The sequence below is a fragment of the Haliotis cracherodii genome, unplaced genomic scaffold (assembly GCF_022045235.1).
Source record: "Haliotis cracherodii isolate W230 unplaced genomic scaffold, xgHalCrac1.p SCAF_38, whole genome shotgun sequence".
Lineage (NCBI taxonomy): Eukaryota > Metazoa > Mollusca > Gastropoda > Lepetellida > Haliotidae > Haliotis > Haliotis cracherodii.
This window is the reverse complement of record NW_027266295.1, coordinates 485,655-510,501: the sequence shown is the minus strand read 5'-3', so window position 1 is coordinate 510,501 and position 24,847 is coordinate 485,655. Positions and strand designations below refer to the sequence as shown.

Here is a 24,847-nt window from a genome sequence, read left to right as displayed (position 1 = left end):
TGTTTTTGTTTGACAGGGCAGGTGTTTTGTGTTACAGTGTGTCCTTCTGTGTCCCAGTGTAATGCAATATGGGACCCATGTGCCCTCGATGGCCCCATGCCTTTCTGCATTTTTGGCCAAGGGCGGTTGTGTACATGTAGCAGTGTTATGGCTGTAGGCATGGCATTGTTGTGGTGTGTTTTTTATGGGGTTGACTTTATAGGTGAGAGCACGAAAACTATGTGTGTAGGTAGTGTAGTGGACTTGAAAGTTCGAAATAGTATCTGTGTGGTTGTCCTGCCTGGCGTTGGTGTTCTGTTATTTATGTTTTTGTAGTCTGTCATCTGGGTTTGAGTTGAGAGTGTTGGCTGTGTGAATGTATTCAGTTATGACTTCCTGTGTATCCCTGTAGTCTATGTAGATGTCCCTTTGTATTTGAGATAGCCATTTTGGTGCTTGCCATCTGATGTTTAATCCGTCAATGATTGGTTGTCTGCATTCTTGGTGAAGTGTACCTTGTGTTGGGAGAGTAACTGTAAATCCTCTGCCGCATCTGTTAATTTGTGGGTTATTTGGGCTTTTTGCAGACACAGGGCGAACTTGTTGTTGGAATAAGTGTCATTTAGTGGGGCGGATGTTTTTGAGAATGCGAGGAGGATGTGTTTTTGTTTGGTAGGTGCTGTGGGTGGGGTGGTTGTTGCTGTGGGCGGGGTGGTGGGTGCTGTGGTGGGGTGGTTGTTGCTGTGGGTGGGGTGGTTGTTGCTGTGGGTGGGGTGGTTGTTGCTGTGGGTGGGGTGGTGGGTGCTGTGGGTGGGTTGGAGGATGCTGTCGGTGGGGTGATGGTTGCTGTGGGTGGGGTGGTGGGTGCTGTGAGTAGGGTGGTGGGTGCTGTGGGTGGGGGGGTGGTTGCTGTGGGTGGAGTGATGGTTGCTGTGGGTGGGGTGGTGGGTGCTGTGGGTGGAGTGGTGGGTGCTTTGGGTGGAGTGATGGTTGCTGTGGGTGGGGTGGTGGGTGCTGTGGGTGGGGTGGTGGGTGCTGTGGGTGGGGTGGTTGGTGCTGTGGGTGGGGTGGTGGGTGCTGTGGGTGGGGTGGTGGGTGCTGTGGGTGGGGTGGTTGGTGCTGTGGGTGGGGTGGTGGTTGCTGTGGGTGGAGTGGTGGTTCCTGTGGGTGGGGTGGTGGGTGCTGTGGATGGGGTGGTGGTTGCTGTGGGTGGGGTGGTGGGTGCTGTGGATGGGGTGGTGGGTGCTGTGGGTGGGGTGGTGGTTGCTGTGGGTGGGGTGGTGGTTCCTGTGGGTGGAGTGATGGTTGCTGTGGGTTGGGTGGTATGTGCTGTGGGTGGAGTGGTGGGTGCTGTGGGTGGGGTGGTGGGTGCTGTGGGTGGGGTGGTTGTCGCTGTGGATGGGGTGGTATGTGCTGTGGGTGGGGTGGTGGGTGCTGTGGGTGGGGTGGTTGTCGCTGTGGATGGGGTGGTATGTGCTGTGGGTGGGGTGGTTGTTGCTGTGGGTGGGGTGGTATGTGCTGTGGTGGGTGGTGGGTGCTGTGGGTGGGTTGGTGGATGCTGTTGGTGGGGTGATGGTTGCTGTGGGTGGGGTGGTTGTTGCTGTGGGTGGGGTGGTGGTTGCTGTGGGTGGGGTGGTGGATGCTGTAGATGGGGTGGTGATTGTTGTGGGTGGAGTGCTGGTTGCTGTGGGTGGAGATGTGGTTCCTGTGGGTGGGTTGGTGGGTGCTGTGGGTGGGGGGGTGGTTGCTGTGGGTGGAGTGATGGTTGCTGTGGTGGGGGTGGTGGGTGCTGTGGGTGGGGTGGTGGGTGCTGTGGTTGGGGTGGTGGGTGCTGTGGGTGGAGTTGGGGTTGCTGTGGGTGGGGTGGTATGTGCTGTGGATGGGATGGTGGGTGCTGTGGGTGGGGTTTGTTGGGAGCATGATGATTTTTTGATTGTTTGGTTGATGTCTGTGGGGGAGTAGTTTGGGTGTTTTATGGGTTTGGGAGAGGGGTTTTGGGGCTGTTTTGGATGATTTGGTTCCTGTGGTAGAGGTGTCTGGACGATTACACTGGGTTCTATGGGTTGTGGGTTTAGTTTGTAACAATGGGGACAAAAGATAAGTTAAATATAGTTCAGTTACAGTTAAGAGAAGAGAGGGAGACAGGTACTAAGACTTATCTAGCGAGAGCCGTGTGCCGTGCCACTGTAATTGTCCGTGGGGTAGGCGTTTTGGGGTCAGGCGTTCGGCGACCGCCAACCGGCAAGCCGGCTTGTGCCTAGTGTTTCTAATCCCAATTAGTGAAGTTTATTTGCAATCCCAGTTAGTAAATACGTTGGCTATTTGGCTGTGATGTATATTGCTGTGTCAGTGAGTGAGTCAGTCAGTCAGTCAGTGACTCAGTCAGTCAATGAGTGAGTGAGTCAGTGAGTCAGTGAGTCAGTCAGTCAGTGACTCAGTCAGTGAGTCAGTCAGTCAGTGAGTCAGTCAGTCAGTGAGTCAGTGAGTCAGTCAGTCAGTGAGTCAGTCAATGAGTGAGTCAGTCAGTCAGTGAGTCAGTCAGTGAGTCAGTCAATGAGTGAGTCAGTCAGTTAGTCAGTGGGTCAGTCAGTTAGTCACAGTCAGTGAGTCAGTGGGTCAGTCAGTGAGTCAGTGGGTCAGTGGGTTAGTCAGTGAGTCAGTCAGTCAGTCAGTCAGTCAGTGAGTCAGTCAATGAGTGAGTCAGTCAGTCAGTGAGTCAGTCAATGAGTGAGTGAGTCAGTTAGTCAGTGGGTCAGTCAGTTAGTCACAGTCAGTCAGTCAGTTAGTCAGTGAGTCAGTGAGTCAGTCAGTTAGTCACAGTCTGTGAGTCAGTCAGTCAGTCAGTCAGTCAGTCAGTCTGTAATTGTGTCCCATTCTCAATCTCAATCTCAATCTCAAACTCAATCTCAAACTCAATCTCAATCTCAAACTCAATCTCAACCACTTACAATGGGGTGCTTAGAGGTTAGATTCGATCTGTAGCTGATTCAAAAGTTGTACAAACGTACATTACTTTGTTCATCCTAAAAATAAAACTAGACCAACAGACCACCATTTATTCAATTTTACTGGTCCTTCAGAAAATAAACTAGACTCGTACCAGTGGACCAGTGTTGGTGTCGAGCAATGTTCTGTACAGAGCCTGGATACATTATAGCATGGGTAGATTTAGATTACGTCTGTCTTCAGGGTGGTTTACATAGCTTCAGACTGAAGTCATTATCTGGAAATGGTCAAGTCGACAAATAGATTGTCTACAGTGCCCACATACATCACATCATGAGCATATTTAGATTACGGGTGTCTTAAGGGTGGTTTACATAGCATCAGCTTAAAGTGATTATCTGGAAATGGTCAAGTCGACAAATAGATCATCTACAGTGCCCACATACATCACAGCATGAGTAGATTTAGATTACGGGTGTCTTAAGGGTGGTTTGCATAGCATCAGCTTAAAGTGATTATCTGGAAAACGTCAAGCCTACATATAGATCATCTACAGTGCCCACATACATCACAGCATGAGTAGATTTAGATTACGGGTGTCTTAAGGGTGGTTTGCATAGCATCAGCTTAAAGTGATTATCTGGAAAACGTCAAGCCTACATATAGATCATCTACAGTGCCCACATACATCACAGCATGAGCAGATTTAGATTACGGGTGTCTTAAGGGTGGTTCGCATAGCATCAGGTTAAAGTCATTATCTGGAAAACGTCAAGTCAGCAAACAGATTGTCTACAGTGCCCACATACATCACAGCATGAGTAGATTTAGATTACAGGTGTCTTAAGGGTGGTTTACATAGCTTCAGGTTAAAGTCATTATCTGGAAAACGTCAAGTCGACAAATAGATCATCTACAGTGCCCACATACATCACAGCATGAGTAGATTTAGATTACGGGTGTCTTAAGGGTGGTTTGCATAGCATCAGGTTAAAGTCATTATCTGGAAAACGTCAAGCCTACATATAGATCGTCCAGTAATATCAGAGAAGAGAAAGTTATTGTACATTTGACATTCAAATTCACCAAATCCTATCCTGCAGTGGTGACTTAAACATTAGAGACAGGATATATATCAAATGTATACAACTAGCAGACATAAACCCTATAGAACAAAAGGTTATCTTTGTCAGTGAGAGCTATAGAGTGAAAAATAATGTACATCCTTGTAGAAATTCATACCATTCATACCATTCATACCATTCATACTCACACTTGCCGAAGTTGAGGATGTACTGGACCATGTCGATTTCAGGAAACCATCTGACACTCTGACAGATTTTCAGGAAACTATCTGCAACAAACTGATACTGTATGAAATTGGTTTGCCTGTAGTGTTCACAATTTGGGAATTACACATGAATCCATGAAGCACTCAATACACAATATCCATCACACCTAGTGTCCTGAGATCTGCCAATCCACATCTGAGGGCTATTTGGTTGGTTGGTTGGTTTGTTGTTTAACGCCGCACTCAGCAATATTCAAGCCATATGACAGCGGTCTGTAAATAATCAAGTCTGGACCAGACAATCCAGTGATTGATATCATGACCATCCATTCACGCAATTGGGATCGATGACATGCATCAACCAAGTCAGCGAGCCTGACCACCCGAACCCGTTAGTCGCCTTTTACGACAAGCATAGTCACCTTTTACAGCAAGCATGGGCTGCTGAAGACCAATTTACCCCGGAATCTTCACGGGTCCTGAAGGCCCAGGTTTGATTCCCCACATGGATACAATGTGTGAAGCCGATTTCTCGTGCACTTGCTGAAATATTACTAAAAGCAGAATGAGACCAATTCACTCACTAACTGGTTAAGTTACAACCAAAAGCTATCCCAAGATAATTATCACAATGCAAATATACATACACCACTATGTCGTTCCGGCACTAGCACAGAAATATTAAGAATTGCAGTTTGGTTATGGGCAAGTTGGCTCCGATTATGTTGTCAAATGACATTATCACCAGAGCACATATAATTTTCTCCTTCTGTATAATCAGGAAGTTTGTTTTGTAAGTTACCACTTTAATGTATACATCAGTGCAATGAAGGTCATAACAGTAAAACACTTAATTGTGGGCCACAATCTCAAAAGATGTCAATAATCCCTTAACCCACAGCCTTAGAAGTGGTAAAACATCTTCTGAGCAAGAATCATATGACGCTCTGTGAAATCTTGATAAGAGAGAGCATGCTCAATTGTCAATTCATTAGGAAATTCTGTTCTTTCTTTCATATGAAAGGGCCAAGACACAACCATATCAAGTAGTATGTTGTATTTACTGAATGCAAAATTTCAGGCATATTGTATCTCCACACCCCAAGTGCTCTGCGCTAAACAACATAGAGATAATAACCACGGCAATCAACAGAGGTAGGTTCTATCAGTGAGCTGCCTTTAAACACCTCATATCATACCATATGTTTGCTTGTACCTCCAACAGGTCATAGCTATGCCCTTTAAGTGAAATAAACGTTTGTGTTATTGTTCGGTGGTGTTGCTATTCTTAAACAACTTAACTAAATAAGGGTTGGTTATAATACCTTGTCACTGAAGGATTTCTATGTACTTTCTCTTTCGAGGTGCTGGGTCGGCTCCATGGTCAGACAAGTTGGGCCAATTTCCGTCTGTCCACGGAGTCGATGATTTTCAGAGTGGTGATGGATTCGTAGATATTATGGTGGCTGTATCAGATCTTCTGGTTCAGGTGATGGTGAATCCCCTCCAAATGGTTGCTCGTTCCTGGACTGACCGTTTTAGGCATAGTCCACACAGACCCAGTGGCTGTAAGTCCTGAAACAATCGGCAGTTGGTCTCATGGGATGTGAAGCGTCAAAGACAAGGGGAATCCCCTCCAAATGGTTGCTGGACTGACCGTTTCAGGCATAGTCCACACAGACCCAGTAGCTGTAAGTCCTGAAACAATCGGCAGTTGGTCTCATGGGATGTGAAGCATCAAAGGCAAGGGGAATCCCCTTAGGAGCGCCAAGCATGGCTTACATGATATGTGGGAGGCCTACCATGTCTGGCAGTGTTAGAACTTAAGACTAGCCAGCTAACCCGGGGCTAGTAGAAATTCCTGTGGGCAAGTACAAATTTCTATTTTCCCCATTGGTTTAACATAACAAGGGAATTTTACCTGTACCCGACTTAATGAAGCTTATGAGTTCTGTTCCAACCCGGTCTTGAGTCAGGGATATGGTGCTTTCAGTGACATTCAGGTTTTTTATGTAAATGAACCGAAGTTCACTTTTGACAGTTAAGATTATCTTATTCTTACTCTCCGTAGAAAGCAAAGGATAAATAATGCAAACAACGATGAGTGAGTGAGTGAGTAAGGTTTTACGCCGCCTTTAGCAATACTTTATCAATATTCCAGAAATATCACGCTGGAGGACATTAGAAATGGGCTTCACACATTGTACCCATGTCGGGAATCGAACTTGGGTCTTTGACATGATGGGGGAATGCTTTAACTACTAGGCTACCCGACCGCCCATAAAACAACCATGAAGAAAACATTGTAAATCGTGTTTTCATAAACAACGTTTACTGAAATCTTAGTTACTATGAAGTTTCTTCTCTATCAGATCTTATCCTGAAGCCCCAGTAAACTCATGTTAAGCCAATCACAACAAAATAAGTATGTTTGACACATATGAGTCAAACTACCTACTGTAAAATGTGTTATCTTCTAGGTACCTAGGTGTAAATGTAATTACCGTACTTGATGTAATAAGCGCCCTGGCGCTCTCAAAATGAGAAATAGGGGTCTCTTATTAGAATATTATTTTGGTAAAAAAAACAGAGTTGGAAGATAAATTTCGTGGTTTATGCTGACAGTCTGAAATGTTTAGGTATGACAGATATATTTTTCCAGAATTTAATTCCCTATAATTAACGGTGCATAGAACACACGAGTGCGTATTATACGCGAATAAATAAGTCTTGTGTCTAGAGCTCCAGATAAGCTTTTGGTGTTGTGGGTATTTTACCCATGCATTTTAAAATCATTGGGTATCAGTAATTCTATCTGCGTATTCAAATTTCTGTTACCCACTAGGTTTTACACATGTGGGTATTTAAGTTAAATATTTAAAAACACTATTCATCTAGTCCCTGCAAACTGGTGTCGTGTGGGTTCGAGAGCTTTATAAGACTCAAAAATACCACGATACTTCCACTAGAAAGTGTGATGGCAAATGATCATGATGTAACTGTTATTGTGGAGTTTGGCAAGGTTGACGGAATGCCCGTTTATAATTTCAAAATAAGTTGCTGATTTGCTAATCGAATACGCAGGGTTACTTCACAATATTTTGTAGCGTATCTGTACTGTTCGTTGGGTATTTGATATGCTTGGATTATATTTTACTGCGTATTTCTGCATTTCTGATGGGTATTTCACGCAGATACGCAGCTTATCTGGAGCTCTGTGTGTACATTGGTCAATCGGAAGGGGTGCTAATATTGGGATTGTTCACTAGCCAATATATTAGCAAATATCGCCGTGGGCGCTTATTACCTCGAGTACGGTAACTGAGTAGCATGGTACGTGATGTAGGCTACATGCTGTGGTGTCATGTTTTGACTGTCGGACCCCATCATAGCCCTCGGCTAAGTTGAGTCATTCCTTCCTATACATATATACCGTCAGACTTGCATGACATTGTGTGTAATTAATGTAGTCGTCACATTGGGAGTAGGCTTTGTGGTTGACGTCACGCCGGGTATCAACTAACGTCCCAGGGGACAAACATATAAACTGTCATTCCCTACCAGTGCCACGGTGCTGTCGATTCAAAGTGGGTATCTCCTGCCTTGACTTTGAGTGCATGTCTACCAAGTGCTCTGTTCATCTGCCAACATTCAGAAAAGTAGTATTGAATGATGTTTGCTGCCACAGTCCCGAGGTATGATCGCAACTCACTTTCGACTAAGCGCCAGTTATCTCGCGAGATCAATTCGCTGGGGGAGAACTCATTTCTTAGACTGGTTCCCTTCGTTCCTGCGACAGGCTGCAGCAAGCTCCTAACAGCGATAGTGCGTTCGCGGAGCTCTCTATACCGAGAGTGAAACGAAGGTGTCACACGGAAGGAGCTTGAGACTGCGGAGGATCCGGGAACCAGTCTTATGACCTCATGTGACCCCGACTGTTAATCTGGAGGCAACAGCTGTCATAACATTTACTGTACATGTAGTATATTCAATATGGCATTCAACAACATATTATTATATCATACGTACCTGCATAGGGCCTGTTGCATGTTAAAGTAGTGCAACCTATTCAACTGACTCTTTATATATTGTATTGCATTGGTTAACATGATCATCAGATGGACACATTTTAAAAGTTACATCAAATGATTAAATATTGATAAATAAAAATAAATATTACTATAAAGAAATTTTCAAATAATTTGGTTAACATGATCATCAGATGGACACATTTTAAAAGTTACATCAAATGATTAAATATTGATAAATAAAAATAAATATTACTATAAAGAAATTTTCAAATAATTTAAAAATAATAGTCTAGTCTGACCTTATGAATATGGGCAGATCCTTAATGTCTTTTCAATTAAATATGAATCGTTTGACCATTTATTCACTGTCCTGAATTTTTTTGGCAGTTGATCATATTTATAATGTTAATTCTTTGAGGGAATTGGGAGATTAGGGACCAACCATTTGATACTCTGGTGGGAGGGTTGGGATTTTTATTGAGAAAATTAAATTGTCCCTGAAAAAATATTTATGCTTCAAACTGTTGAAAAAAAAGGAAATTATCTGCTACAAAGAATACATTGTTGCAAGACCAATCAGAATCAAGTAACTTAAAAAATTCCAAGCTTGGATTACTACCGGGGTATCTATTAATTCTGTAATTATGTGTCAAGGTCGAACCATAGATTAAAGCCTCGTCTCAGAATATTTTTATATAAACGAACAAACAACTTCATTTAATCTGAAATTTGAAATGGAAACCAAGCTCGAGTGCCTGTGGAACAATCTAGTCTTGCTTCTGTTATTTTAATATCTGTAGGGGCTGGGCGGAAGTAACAATACTATGGTTCAGAGACTGTGATACAGGCTAGTCAAACCCGCTTACATAATTCACTTATATTTAGTTAGTATTGGAAGGCTTTTCACTATATCATAATAATTCGAGCCATGTGAGAGAAAAAGACTGGCCAGATTAAGGCAAAGGGTGTTGTTTTTTTATTTCACCTAATCAAGCAATACATTTTAAGAAATGCAGATTCTTAATCAGTTTTTATTGTTCTATTATAGTTACAAAAGACACTGTCTATGTAGGTTTTATGTTGTACTAATGATTAAGTTTATATTCGTACCCACCCTATAAAGTTTTCATTTCAAAAGCTTTCCACTTGAATACATAATTTTGATAGAAAATAAATACAAAATAACAATATTCCTCTCATCTTTGTTTTACTTGCCTTACTTTCCATAAAGGTGCGGAATTTCTGCAAAATAGAGTGAGTGAGTTAAAATTTAACATCGCATCGGCAAGCCATATAGAGGGGATGCCGACAATGGCCCCCGTGCACTTGACAACAGAGGGGATGCCGACAATGGCCCCCGTGCACTTGACAACAGAGGGGATGCCGACAATGGCCCCGTGCACTTGACAACAGAGGGGGCAGTCAAGAATGTTGGTGTGCTTACATTTCATAGGAAATCTTATCAAGGTTGTTTATGTCGAATAGCCTGAATTGCCATTGGGTTGTTCACATCACTAAACATTATTTTTACTGAAAACATTACGAAAACATGACAAAGTACTGAACATAAAAGTTGTAAAAAAAGAAGAAATCGTTGAACATCTATTGTTTCCTATGTCATAGACATTCCTGAGGTTTTGTTTGTTGTTTAACACTGCACTCAGCAATATTCAGCATGTCATGGCCATGAGGAGTCGAAATGTATTCAGTTTATTCCGTTTTCAGAAACTTAACTCTAGCAGCGTTTTGAATTCTGCTGACAACCCTGTAGTGGTATTGTCCCTGCATTTGCATTGTATGTTGAAGTATATATTTAATTATTCTTTTCTCTTTCAGTTCTTGACAATACTAACCAATACTTAGGGCATTGTTTTGATATGGATCTGACTCACGAACACCACTATGCTGTATCCTACAATATACACAATACTCCACTTACTGTAGGTAATTTTTATATCGTGCAGGTTATCCCCTGGAAATCAACTGGGTAATTTACTTGATCTTAAAACTTCCTTACCCAAACCGTCGATCAAATGCTACAGTTGTTAATTGTTGTTGCAATATGGGAGTTTTGAGGCCAAAGCATATTTATTTATTTATTCTTAATTTACGATATGCAGAAACCAAAGCACGAAACATTGTACATGCGATGTTTCTCTTTGGAATGTTCTGACATAAGAAAACGACATTAAAATATAGTTTGCAGGACTAGGGCGATCGTTCGTGCCTGTCATGCTTGGTTGGTTGGTTGGTTTGTTGTTTAACGCCACACTCAGCAATATTCCAGCTATATGACGGCGGTCTGTAAATAATCGAGTCTGGACCAGACAATCCAGTGATTGATATCATGAGCATCGATCCAAGCAATTGGGATCGATGACATGCATCAACCAAGTCAGCGAGCCTGACCACCCGATCCCATTAGTCACCTCTTATGACAAGCATAGTCGCCTTTTACGACAACAGATATGAGTCAGTCTCTGCCATGATACCATCATCTTCTCGAGGCAGGGGCGTTAAGTGACTATAAAAGTCCAGTTTCCACCCTTGCTGAAATAGGCTGGAATTTCCAGGCTCCATCTAAGCGCCATAATTGGCTTTTACGAGTTATGTCCATTCTATGTCTCTCCCATTGACCAATCAGATTCCATCTCTCATATCACTTTCATTTGGTTCAAACAAAATTACGGCAACAGTTTTAACCCACGAAGTGCATCAAATTACTTGTGCACCTTGGCTAAATAGTTCGGCAAGGGTGGAAACTGGACTTTTATAATCAGTTAACTCACTTACGTTAGGAAAATTGGCTACCACAAAATGATTATATTACCCAACATTCTCATCATAGTAATAAAAACTTCATTTGTATTGTACCAAATTCCATTCACAAGTGGAATCTCATAGCAACAGAGTTAGTAAAACAGGCATGATATAAAGAATACAATTAAAGTGAGGCCATAGTAGTAGTAGTAGAGTAGTAGTAGTAGTAGTAGTAGTAGTAGTAGTAGTAGTAGTAGTAGTAGTAGTAGAGTAGTAGTAGTAGTAGTAGTAGTAGTAGTAGTAGTAGTAGTAGTAGAGTAGTAGTAGTAGTAGTAGTAGTAGTAGTAGTAGAGTAGTAGAGTCCACTCTTGAAAGATGTTGTAGTGGCAGTTGATTCCATAGTGTAGTGGCTGAGAACTTGTAAGTTCTCTGACCAAATGATATCAATCTGGTTGCTGGGATTTTAAGGACAAGTATGTTGTCAGAGCTGAGAGATCTGATAGGTGAGTATTTGTCCAACAGCTCAGCGAGATATGTAGGTGCTGTATCCATATAGGAGGAGATGATTCTGTTCTCTGTTCTCGCCTGAAGTGGCAGCCAGTGCCGTTGTTACAAAGTCGGTGTAATATGGGAGCATTAACCAGTTCGGGTAACGATGTGGGATGTTGTATTTTGCACAGACTGAAGTTTACTGAGGAGATCTTTTAAGTTATTGAAAGAAGGCTATTGCAGTAGTCAAGTCTTAATATTACCGTAATAAAGATTTCACCAGGATATTGGTTGCTTCTGTTGTAACAAGTTTTTGTATATTGGTATTCATTTTATTATCCATTACTTTCATGACTTACACTAAATCATAATGAAGACTGTTTTCATAAAACAAACTGTTACCTTTGTGATTCGGCCAGTGGAATCTGTCAACAACAAACCAGGTCTTTTTTTAAAAACCTGGATCTCAGTTCATGCATTATCGTAGAGGACCATCTTGGGAGCTGTGAATATAGATGTGCTGATAAAATACTTCACTCAAAACAGCAATCCAGAGGTTGTATATACAACTGCAAGGAATAGTTTGGATATGAACATATTTCTTGTAAATACATGTTTCAGGGCTCCTTCTCACTGTCTTGAATACAAGGAAAATATGGGCAAAGAGAGTGTATGTATAATAACGAAGTTGTTATCCATAATATTCCTTGTCGTATTCAACAGCAAAGCCATGATTCAATTAAGATAAGAATTCTGAGAGCAACTTTCAAATAGTACATTCTCTGATCATAAACACAATATTTCTGCATGATTGGTTTGGTTGGTTGGTTTCAGTCTAGAAAAACAGAGAATGTCAAGATCTGAAATCCAAAGGCCATACCAGGGTAGGAAAAATAGATATATACTGAAAAATGACTGACTGAACTGTAGTTACCTCAGCCAAGTAACAGCAGCATTATCAGTACATGTGCAATACGTGCATACAATGACATGGGCTCTCTGGAAATTGAAGGATGGATATAGACCCACCTTTCTTGAAACATGTACGCAGAAGGCTCAAAGATACATTTGGTGACTCCGAATCCTCCATCATGCTAAATCCATTGCACACACCTACAAAAGAAATGTTACAGGTATTTGTGAACTGAATTTATACAATCAACCCAACGTATCCCTCTCCATATTAATTGCCTAATTGGAGTTATTGTTTTCTTAGTTACAGACTGGAAAAACATTTGAAGGTTTGTCATTATGATGACCTCTGGTGACCTTGACATGATGAACATCATTGTTTTGAATGAAATCACCCTACTTAGTATCATGTACCTCGAGTTCCATATTGAGTTCTATTAGATCACACTTTACTTGAAGCATGAACCAGTTGATGAGACATAAGGCCAAACAACCATGTTCCCAGGATAAAGTGAACAATCCTGGGGTCAGTGAAGTGTGACTCCCAGGACTTTTCCTGCAGGGTTCCCTTGCGGTCCTGTCATCCAGGACATATGAGCCTCTTCTGTTGCAATGTCTGGTGACGGGAAGCACTGGGTCATGCGGTATGGCTGTGCCTCTAGAGAAATCTAAGGGGAAAAAATGAATAACTATATAAGGTGACAGAATCCATTTACTTAAACTCCAGGAGAAAATATCATGAAAAGTATATGTCATTTATGGGCTAAACAAATTAAATTTTAGTAGTAAATCATTCATCACTGTGAAAATCTCACACCTTGAATATGGAAAAGGTGCAAATTACTTTCATCATAGTCCATTAAATAACATCTATCAACAACTAACAACCGTTGAACAATTCAAGATGAAGACTGAAATTTGTCTACATGCCTCCAAATCATGTGCATCAACCTTCAAACACTGACCTACATTTTCACCAAAAGCAAGCAACTGGGGTCAAACATAAGCAGGAGTTTCTGGAAAGTTAGATAGCAGGGAAAAGAGTGTTGGAACTTTATCTTCCAAAATAGCCATGTGAGAGATGTTATGTCTAAAATTTGCCCCTTTAGACTCATCCATGGGGATCTTTAAAACATTTTCTTCTTCAATATGAATTAAAGCCAACAAAGAATAATCGGAGCTAATGGTATGAATGAGAGAACTGAAGATTTGGGGGCACTATCAAGACTTATAATCAATGTATAGCTGTTAAGCAACGTATCTTCCATCAAGATTCTGAGTTTCTTCTTTGTGACATCTTCCAGTTCATGTGGGTCTTTTTTATACCCAGGGTGACACCATCCATGATTACCATGTCTGGGGACTCACCACAGCAGAGGCAATGGAAGCCCTCCTCGTAGTTGATATCCAACAGGTCCACGTGTGCATACCATGCATAACGGAACCTGAAAGATAAAGTAATGTTATGAATTATCACCAATAATAAACACTATCTACAAACTTTTCAAAGAGGAGGATCCATCTGAAAACTTAACAAATGCTAGTCATTGAAGTGTGACCTCTGATATTGTTTATACTGATTGATTTAATTGACAATGGAACTTGTCTTGTTTTTGTTTGTTTGTTGTTTAACCTCGCACTTAGCAATATTCCAGTTATATGACGGTGGTCTGTAAATAATCGAGTCTGGACCAGACAATCCAGTGACTGATAACATGAGCATCGATCCACACAATTAGGATAGATGACATGGATCAACCAAGTCAGCGAGCCTGACCACCCGATCCCATTAGTCGCCTTGTAGGACAAGCATTGTCGCCTTTTACGGCAAGCTTGGGTTGCTGAAGACCTATTCTACGCCGGATCTTCACGGGTCTGTCTTGTTTTAACAGGAGGGGTATGGACATAAAACTTGGGAAACTACAACAATATGTGTAAGAATACTGAGGGCAGGCATCAACATAGTGTGTCACCCCTCACATAGTGAATGTTGCATGATTCAACTTGATGTGCCAGTCATGACAGACTACACAGAAGTGAGAGGGGACTGTGTTAGAACAGATGCTACAACTGTCAAGAGGAATTGGTCCCAGCACTTAATACTATGATGTACTATGATGTACTATGATGAGCATGCCAGTGACCTTTGTACAAGTTCTATGATGTACTAAGATGAACTATGATGTACTATGATGTACCATGATGTACTATGATGTACTATGATGTACCATGATGTACTATGATGTACTATGATGTACTATGATGAGCATGCCAGTGACCTTTGTACAAGTTCTACAAGTCTACAAACAGTTGAGTAAAAATAGTTGTTGAAACATCAACCTGTAGTATGGCAGTTGGTTACTGAATTCCCAGTCTCCCTTTTCGGTGTGCTGCCACACCAATGTCTTGTTAAATGATGACAGCGTTGTTCTGTAAAATAGAGGGTTTTAGATGAGTGTTTATATCCTACACAACTGTAGCCGTAGAATTATAGGGTTTTTTCATAACACATGCTGCAGATAATGACAAGGCATTTAGGGCTGTTTTTTGTGATATCAGTAAAGCTTTGGATAGGTTTGCCACAAGGGGATTACACACAAACTTAACTCTTATGGCAATAATTGGAAATTATGAAAACTGAGTTTTAAAAAGTTATAAAGGTAACTTTTGGTTACTTGTTCTAATGTAAGTCCTGTGATGGCTGGAGTACCACAAGTATTAATACTGAGACCTTTAGTATTCCTTAGTTATACAAATGATACTTTTAGAAGGTACTTATAGTAATATCAGACATACTGCAGATGGCACGTCAATATATGTAATAGTGGAAGATCGGGCCATTGCTTCAAACTACCTAAATAATGACTTCAGTAGAATTTCTACTTGGGTGGAAAACTTCAATCAAGGAAGGGATATCACAATTCATCGATAAATGGATTCATTGATAATGTTCGCAAACGATATACACTTACTTGTATATATTTGCTATTTTTTTTAATAGTAGAGACATTTTATTTTTAAAAACAACAAGATATTCAGAGGGTTTCTTGCCTTATTAATAGTGTTTATGCCCTATGAAATTCACATAAACTTATATTACCCGTCTGTGAGGAACTGTTTTGAATACTGTCAGATGACTTTGTGAGACACCATACAGGCTCCCATGTTGAGAAGGTGCTCCTCCCCACCATCAAATCTTTTTGTCCTTTGGCAATTGCTGCACTGTCTATCACAAATTGAACAAAGTGGAACAGAAAGAAATATCTCCTTATTATACAAATAACCTGCATAAGACATTACATAGTGAACTTTTATGTTTAATTACAGGGCTTGACTTTACAGTATTAAACAAGCACTTGTGCAGCCTGTTATTTAATATAGACATAAGACCAAAGAATATGACTGTCAATTTTGACTGGACATAAACAGTACAACAATTAGAAACAGATGCATAAAGATAAACATTAACACAATAGCAGCAATGCACTTTAGCTCACCAGGTACACTTAGAGTAACCTGAATGTGATATAGGATTACTTTAGCCTTGTTTGATGGGACGGTCTGAACAGGGAAAGACAACAGAAGGAGAAATCGTCACACCATGACAGTAACTCACTTACAACTTTTTAAGCAGGGAGAAATGTAAGCAGTAGATAAAAGCCCTCTTGTTTTATTTATTTAACTACATGTATTAACAAGATCTGGATACATGGCAAGTCAAAGAACAAATTAAAATATACAAACGGAAAAAAGTAGATATGCTTCATATAAAGGTCAATATAAACACATTTATTCTAAAATCATATAATGCATATTTCAATGCACATTTATGAAGAAATGTCCTTGACATTAAGGTTGAGATTCACATTTTGCACGTGCACGGCGCACAATTTGGATGTTTGCGTGGTTATTGGGAGCATGATACTTATATATTTTTTATGTGAACAGTGGAGCGGACAGGTGCACATGAAACACTTTTGTTTAACCTGAATAAAGCTTATGCAATACATAACCATCTATGCAAGTGTTCTGGATGGATTCGTGCACATGAAATAAACATTGATCAGACAAATGACCAAGTATTATGTTCTTATTTTCTTTACATGAGGCACATTTACTTTTTTCAATTGTATATATTGATTTTGTTTAAACTGAAATATAAACTGAAACAGCTGCATACCTCTAACTGTTGATGAAGTGGTTGTTGTAAACAGCAGGGATTCCTGGGCCCACTTGCACAAAGCGATCTTAGCGCTAAGACTATTGTAAGCCTATGTTAACGTATGGGAGTTACAATCATCTTAGCGCTAAGATTGCTTTGTGCAAGTAGGCCCTGGCCATCTGTGAGCTCACCCCAAGGACATCCACTAACACAGATGCCAGAGGTGTCGGGGGCAAGACTGCTTTTAGACCTTTCTTCAAAACTAGACATGCTGAAGTCTATTCGGCTCTTAGATATTTGGTGAGGGACATTTCATGCCCTGAAATATACATGTGCTATATATATTTAAAATACATGTGCTGTTGACCAAACAACATACCAACATATGAGTGACTGTGTGAGTGAGTTGGGTCTGACACTGCTTTGAAACAATATTCTCAGATATGATACAACAAATTCTCACTAACAAAGGAAATAGAATATACCAACCTCAAATTCAGTGATGGATTTAGGTGGTGGCAGTTCTTCATTACCTAGGACCTGTTGTTGCTGGTTGTCTTGCCTCAGTCGGAGATTCTGGCCAGTTGACTTAGCAGCCTTCCGTGCACTAGACGAATTGAAACCCATATGAGACATTAAGGCGTATGCAGGGGGATGGTTGGTTGGTTGGTTTGTTGTTTAACGCCACACTCAGCAATATTCCAGCTATATGAAGGTGGTCCGTAAATAATCAAGTTTGGACCAGACAATCTAGTGATTGATATCATGAGCATAGATCCACACAATTGGGATCGATTACATGCATCAACCAAGTCAGCGAGCCTGACCACCCTATCCTGTTAGTCGCCTTCTACGTCAAGCATGGGTTGTTGAAGACCTATTCTACCCCGGAGCTTCACGGGTCCACAGAGGGATGGAGATTTTGAAGTGACTTTTGTGACAAATGGGTACAGTGACAATGGGTATATGACAATTGTAATAGCAGCTGAATTCATACTGAATAACAGATGACATATCAAGTCATACACCATTCAGTTTTTTTTTAAAAAAACAGCACATCGTGCTATTGAAACACATTACTTCATCTGCTGCTAATAATTTGATTATAATAAGTTGACAAACAATTATCCTTGGTGATTTTTTTATGTGTGATAATCAAAATGTACCTGAGATCCATGACACATGGTTTATACATAAGTGATTTTTTAATGATCATAAAATATAAAAGTGATTTCCAACTATGCTTATCTTTCAAACAGATTTATTAAGACACATTAGCTCCACTTCAACATAAAAATAGCATTACACTTTTAAATATGTTAAAGTCTGCAGTTTACCTTTACATTTTCAATAACATTAATAGATAATTTTGATAAAGTGACAGACTAATTTTTGACAACATTATTCCATTAGGTATTATAACAATGTAAACAGCAAATTAAACTGGGTTGACAAATTGAAACTAACACACATAAGAACCTTGTTGAAAGCAATGTGCCTACACTGACATGTCCATACAACAATTAGGGTCATCATGCTTTCTCAAATTCCTGGATATCTGGTCAATTTATTCTGCAAAATATACAGTTAAAGTGAAATTTGAAATTTGGACAACATTAGTCCTGGAACGTAGTCACTGTCGAGTTACTTGACAGATTGCAGTCGTTTAATGACTCAAATAAATTAAAATGAACCTAACGAGGCTTTGAAACCATTCGGAAAACACTGTTTGATGATTGGTAATATCAATATTGATGTCATTTGCCTGCGCGATCCATTTGGTCTCCAACATTCGAACAGAAGTCCAAATAAAAACAAAATGATTACCATATTCGACGTAATAGGAAAAAAATTAGAAATAGGGGGCTCTTATTAGATTATTATTTTGGTTAAATAAAAAACAGAGTTGAAAGATAAATTTCGTGGTTTATGCTGAGAGCCTGAAGTGTTTATATACGACAGATATATTTTTCAAGAATTGAATTGCCCATAACTAAGGGTGCATAACTAACACACAAGTGCGTATTATACGCGAATAGATAAGTCTTTTGTACATTGATGATTAGGAAAGGGTGCTAATTGGGATTGTTCACTAGCCAATATATTCGCAAATATCGCCGTGGGCCCTTATTAGAGAGGAACGTTTATTACGTCGAATACGGTACTCCCGTGTTGTACCGATTGACCCCTGAAAAATAACGGTACATTGTACTATTTCACAAATATATGTATTAACAACTTTGAGATAATGAATATATTAGATCTAGATGATGGATAAATGTCAGTGCATGGTTGAAATTATGTAATTTGAAATACTTTATTACTACTGCACTGTTTAGCGCCAGTACTACTGGCAGTAGTACTGGTGCTGAACTGTTTCACTTAGCCACTTAGGGGCTGCTTTAAATGTCATTTCTCACCAGTGCAACGGTGCTGTGTCTTCAACGCCAATATCTCCTGTCTTGACTTTGACTGCATGTGTAGCAAGTGCTCCGTTGGTCTTACAAAATTCGGAAAAGCGGTATTGATGTTTGCTGCCACAGTCCCCCATGCTCCCTTCTCATCTTCCTCCGTAAAGCCTCGCCTGCTTGAAACTTGCACATGAAGAATACCTTCCTCTCATCCTCATGAGCTAGTTCCGATCAGATGACCAATTTGATATGCGTTTCGTTATAACTCTTTCCGGGGAAGAAGTGTTGATATATGTCAAATAGCGACTCGTGACCAACTCGTGGCCATTTTTTTAGGCTGGGTTCCGTATAAGCGCAAACGGGCATCGCTAAAACAATAGTCAACTTGTTACGAGAGATTCACCTGTATTTTCCGCATGCATGTATCATAAAGATGATGTTTGAATACATCGGGACTTACGGTATTTATACAGTTTGATTGAACACATTTAACTGTAACAAGGGCATATAGTGTTGACGAATGATGTCAAATGCACGTCTGTTTGTTTACATCGCGTGTCACCTGATACAAAATCTCACCTCTGAACCTGAAGAGTACTGGAATTTCTAAATATAGCATTGGGATTCCCATGGTTATGCGCAAGGGGATTCCCCTATTTATGACCACTGCCTGAACAGTTGATCTCCGCGTTTCACTTTGGTTCCAGCTATTATCAGCTGAAAGTTATTATCAGCTGAAAGTTGTTGAAAGTTATTATCAGCTGAAAGTTATTATCAGCTGAAAGTTGTTGAAAGTTATTATCAGCTGAAAGTTATTATCAAAGTTATTATACAGTCCTAAGTGTAAGGCTAAAAAATATTGAGAATATTTATAACTGCGGGACGAGAGATTTGTATTATTGACATTAATAGCATGGTGTGTATGGTAACTATCTGAAACTAGATAAACTGTGGAGAAATGGGAGTAGCCAACATTAAAGCATATGAAAAGAGTGAGTGAGTTAATGCTTTACGTCACATCGGCAATATTCATATGAAAAGACCTCTGCCGTATAAAATAACAATCATAAGACAGTACAGCAATCCTGAATTACAATTATTACAATACTGTAAAGTAGTAAATTAGCCTAGCAAAATGTTTTTGTGATGGTAGTAGTATGTGAAGATTGAATAATGTTAATAGTACTATCTTCTTGTAGACTAGTATTTCTAAACAACACAGTCTTGATATTAAAGCCCTTGACATTAAAAACATATTGATTGCATATGACAATAATAACATTGGACTAAATAATGAACACTGCAAGTAGGATCATCATGAATATATCTGTAAAGTCTGATAATTGGACTAAATCTATCACCAACTGACTTAAATAATCTAAGCACATTACATTTAGCAACATATTGTGATTTTCTAAACTCTCTGAAAGTTTCCATAAAACTATATTGATTATACAACATATTCCAGTCAAAAAAAGCTGAATGCAAAATGGTTTTTTTTATAATTCAGTGTGGCAAAGAGAATACTGGAGTAAGTTTCACATTCAGTGGAATTAGGTCTGATAAATATGATGGCGTTTTCTCAATAAACATTTTGTGAAAAAGACAAATTTTGTGATATGGTTAATGGTTACTCAAAGATGTATAACCCGTTTCATCATATAATTTTCAAAGACTGATGCCTCTAACAGATCCACAAGTGGATCGAAGCGCATCTAGAAGTATATTGTTCTAAAGCAGTTTGGATTCATTTTTTCACTACTCTTTCACACATTCACACTATCGACCACTGGTTTCTCTGTACCAGATTCTATTACAGAGCACCATGTATAATATTGCAGACTGTGTAAGAAACAATCACTACTCTTTCACACATTCACACTATCGACCACTGGGATGTCTATACTAGATTGTATTACAGACCGCCACCTATACTGTTGCAGACGGTGTTAGAAACAATCACTACTCTTTCACACATTCACACTATCGACCACTGGTATGTCTATACTAGATTGTATTACAGACCGCCACCTATAATGTTGCAGACTGTCTTAGAAACAACCCTCACTCACTCACTCACACTATCGACCACTGATTTACCTGTACCCTGGTTCGATTCCCGACATGGGTACAATGTGTGAAGTCGATTTCTGGTGTCCCCCGATGTGATATTGCTGGAATATTGCTAAAAGGGGCATAAAACCATACACATTCACTCACACTATCGACCACTGGTTTATCTGTACCAGATTGTATTACAGACCACTACCTATAATATTGCAGACTGTGTTAGAAACAACCCTTACTCACTCATAATATCAACCATCGGTTTGTCTGTACCAGATTGTATTACAGACTGCCACCTATGATATTGCAGACTGTGTTAGAAACAACCCTCACTCATTCACAATATCGACCACTGGTTTATCTGCACCAGACTTTATTACAGACCGCCACCTATAATATTGCAGGCTTTGTTAGAAACAAATCTTACTCACTCACAATATCGACCACTGGTTTATCTGCACCAGACTTTATTACAGATCGCCACCTATAATATTGCAGGCTCTGCTAGAAACAAATCTTACTTACTCACTCACACTATCGAGGGCCGGTCGGGTAGCCTTGTGGTTAAAGCGTTCGCTCCTCACGCCGAGACCCGGGTTCGATTCCCGACATGGGTACAATGTGTGAAGACCATTTCTGGTGTCCCCCGCCGTGATATTGCTGGAATACTGCTAAAAGCGGCGTAAAACCATACACACTCACTCACACTATCGACCACTGGTTTATCTGTACCAGATTGTATTATAGACCAACATCTATAATGTTGCAGACTGTGTGAGAAACAACTCTTACTCACTCACTCACACTATCGACCACTGGTTTATCTGCACCAGACTTTATTACAGACCGCCACCTATGATATTGCAGGCTCTGCTAGAAACAAATCTTACTCACTCACTCAAACTATCGAGGGCCGGTCGGGTAGCCTTGTGGTTAAAGCGTTCGCTCCTCACGCCGAGACCCGGGTTCGATTCCCGACATGGGTACAATGTGTGAAGACCATTTCTGGTGTCCCCCGCTGCGATATTGCTGGAATATTGCTCAAAGCGGCGTAAAACCATACACACTCCCTCACACTATCGACCACTGGTTTGTCTGTACCAGATTGTATTATAGACCGCCACCTATAATATTGCAGACTGTGTTAGAAACAAACCTTACTCACTCACAATATTGACCACTGGTTTATCTGCACCAGACTTTATTACAGACTGCCACCTATAATATTGCAGGCTGTGTTAGAAACAAACCTTACTCACTCACAATATCGACCACTGGTTTGTCTGCACCAGACTTTATTACAGACCACCACCTATAATATTGCAGGCTTTGTTAGAAACAAACCTTACTCACTCACTCACACTATCAAGGGCCGGTCGGGTAGCCTTGTGGTTAAAGCGTTCGCTCCTCACGCCGAGACCCAGGTTCGATTCCCGACATGGGTACAATGTGTGAAGACCATTTCTGGTGTCCCCCGCCGTGATATTGCTGTAATACTGCTCAAAGCGGCGTAAAACCATACACATTCACTCACACTATCGACCACTGGTTTGTCTGCACCAGATTCTATTATAGACCGCCACCTATAACATTTCAGACTGTGTTAGAAACAATCCTCACTCACTCACTCACTCTATCGACCACTGGTTTGTCTGTACCACATTGTATTATAGACCGCCACCTATAATATTGCAGACTGTGTGAGAAACAACCCTCACTCATTCACTCACACTATCGACCACTGGTTTGTCTGTACCAGATTGTATCATAGACCGCCACCTATAATATTGCAGACTGTGTGAGAAACAACTCTTACTCACTCATTCACACTATCAACCATTGGTTTATCTGCACCAGACTTTATCACAGATTGCCACCTATAATATTGCAGGCTTTGTTAGAAACAAACCTTACTCACTCACTCACACTATCAAGGGCCGGTCAGGTAGCCTTGTGGTTAAAGCCTTCGCTCGTCACGCCGAGACCCGGGTTCGATTCCCGACATGGGTACAATGTGTGAAGACCATTTCTGGTGTCCCCCGCTGCGATATTGCTGGAATATTGCTCAAAGCGGCGTAAAAGCATACACACTCACTCACACTATCGACCACTGGTTTGTCTGTACCAGATTGTATTATAGACCAACATCTATAATGTTGCAGACTGTGTTAGAAACAACTCTTACTCACACTATCGACCACTGGTTTATCTGCACCAGACTTTATTACAGACTGCCACCTATGATATTGCAGACTGTGTTAGAAACAACCCTCACTCACTCACTCACAGTATCAACAACTGGCTTATCTGTATCAGACTGTATTACAGACCGACACCTATAATATTGCAGGCTGTGTTAGAAACAAACCTTCCTCACTCACTCACTCACACTATTGAGGGGCGGTTGGGTAGCCTTGTGGTTAAAGCATTCGCTCCTCATGCGAAGAGCCGGGTTCGATTCCCAGCATGGGTACAATGTGTGAAGACCATTTCTGGTGTCCCCCGCCGTGATATTGCTAGGATAATGCTAAAAGCGGCGTAAAACCATACACACTCGCTCACACTATCGACCACTGGTATGTCTGTACCAGATTCTATTATAGACCGCCACCTATAACATTTCAGACTGTGTTAGAAACAATCCTCACTCACTCACTCACACTATCGACCACTGGTTTGTCTGTACCAGATTGTATTATAGACCGCCACCTATAATATTGTAGACTGTGTGAGAAACAACCCTTACTCACTCATAATATCAACCATTGGTTTGTCTGTACCAGACTGTATTACAGACTCCCACCTATGATATTGCAGACTGTGTTAGAAACAACCCTCACTCATTCACTCACAGTATCGACCACTGGTTTGTCTGTACCAGACTGTATTACAGACCTCCACCTATGATATAGCAGACTGTGTTAGAAACAACCCTTACTCACTCACAATATCGACCACTGGTTATCTGCACCAGACTTTATTACAGACTGCCACCTATAATATTGCAGACTGTGTTAGAAACAACCCTCACTCATTCACTCACACTATCGACCACTGGTTTGTCTGTACCAGATTGTATCATAGACCGCCACATATAATATTGCAGACTGTGTGAGAAACAACTCTTACTCACTCATTCACACTATCGACCACTGGTTTGTCTGTACCAGATTGTATTATAGACCGCCACCTATAATATTGCAGACTATGTTAGAAACAAACCTTACTCACTCACAATATCGACCACTGGTTTATCTGCACCAGACTTTATTACCGACCGCCACCTATGATATTGCAGACTGTGTGAGAAACAACCCTCACTCACTCACTCACTCACAATATCGACCACTGGTTTATCTGCACCAGACTTTATTACAGATTGATACCTATGATATTGCAGGCTGTGCTAGAAACAAATCTTACTCACTCACTCACACTATCAAGGGCCGGTCAGGTAGCCTTGTGGTTAAAGCGTTCGCTCGTCACGCCGAGACCCGGGTTCGATTCCCGACATGGGTACAATGTGTGAAGACCATTTCTGGTGTCCCCCGCCGTGATATTGCTGGAATACTGCTAAAAGCGGCGTAAAACCATACACACTCACTCACACTATCGACCACTGGTTTATCTGTACCAGATTGTATTATAGACCAACATCTATAATGTTGCAGACTGTGTGAGAAACAACTCTTACTCACTCACTCACACTATCGACCACTGGTTTATCTGCACCAGACTTTATTACAGACCGCCACCTATGATATTGCAGTCTGTGTTAGAAACAAACCTCACTCACTCA

General features: G+C 40.7%; 2 long non-coding RNA genes and 1 pseudogene across 2 annotated transcripts; all 3 read right to left on the bottom strand.

Moving 5' to 3' along the window:
- Window positions 1-449: 449 nt before the first annotated feature.
- LOC139477937 (mucin-2-like) lies at window positions 450-11,407 on the bottom strand (annotated as a pseudogene).
- LOC139477952 (uncharacterized) lies at window positions 4,199-7,863 on the bottom strand. The gene is made up of 3 exons (XR_011654165.1): window positions 7,778-7,863; window positions 5,542-5,791; window positions 4,199-4,279 (listed from the first exon to the last, which is right to left on the bottom strand). It is a non-coding gene; the product is annotated as an uncharacterized lncRNA (long non-coding RNA).
- Window positions 11,408-12,828: 1,421 nt separating the features above from the next.
- LOC139477951 (uncharacterized) lies at window positions 12,829-14,811 on the bottom strand. Its single transcript, XR_011654164.1, has 3 exons — window positions 14,749-14,811; window positions 13,777-13,853; window positions 12,829-13,076 (listed from the first exon to the last, which is right to left on the bottom strand). It is a non-coding gene; the product is annotated as an uncharacterized lncRNA (long non-coding RNA).
- Between the last annotated feature and the right edge of the window lie 10,036 nt (window positions 14,812-24,847).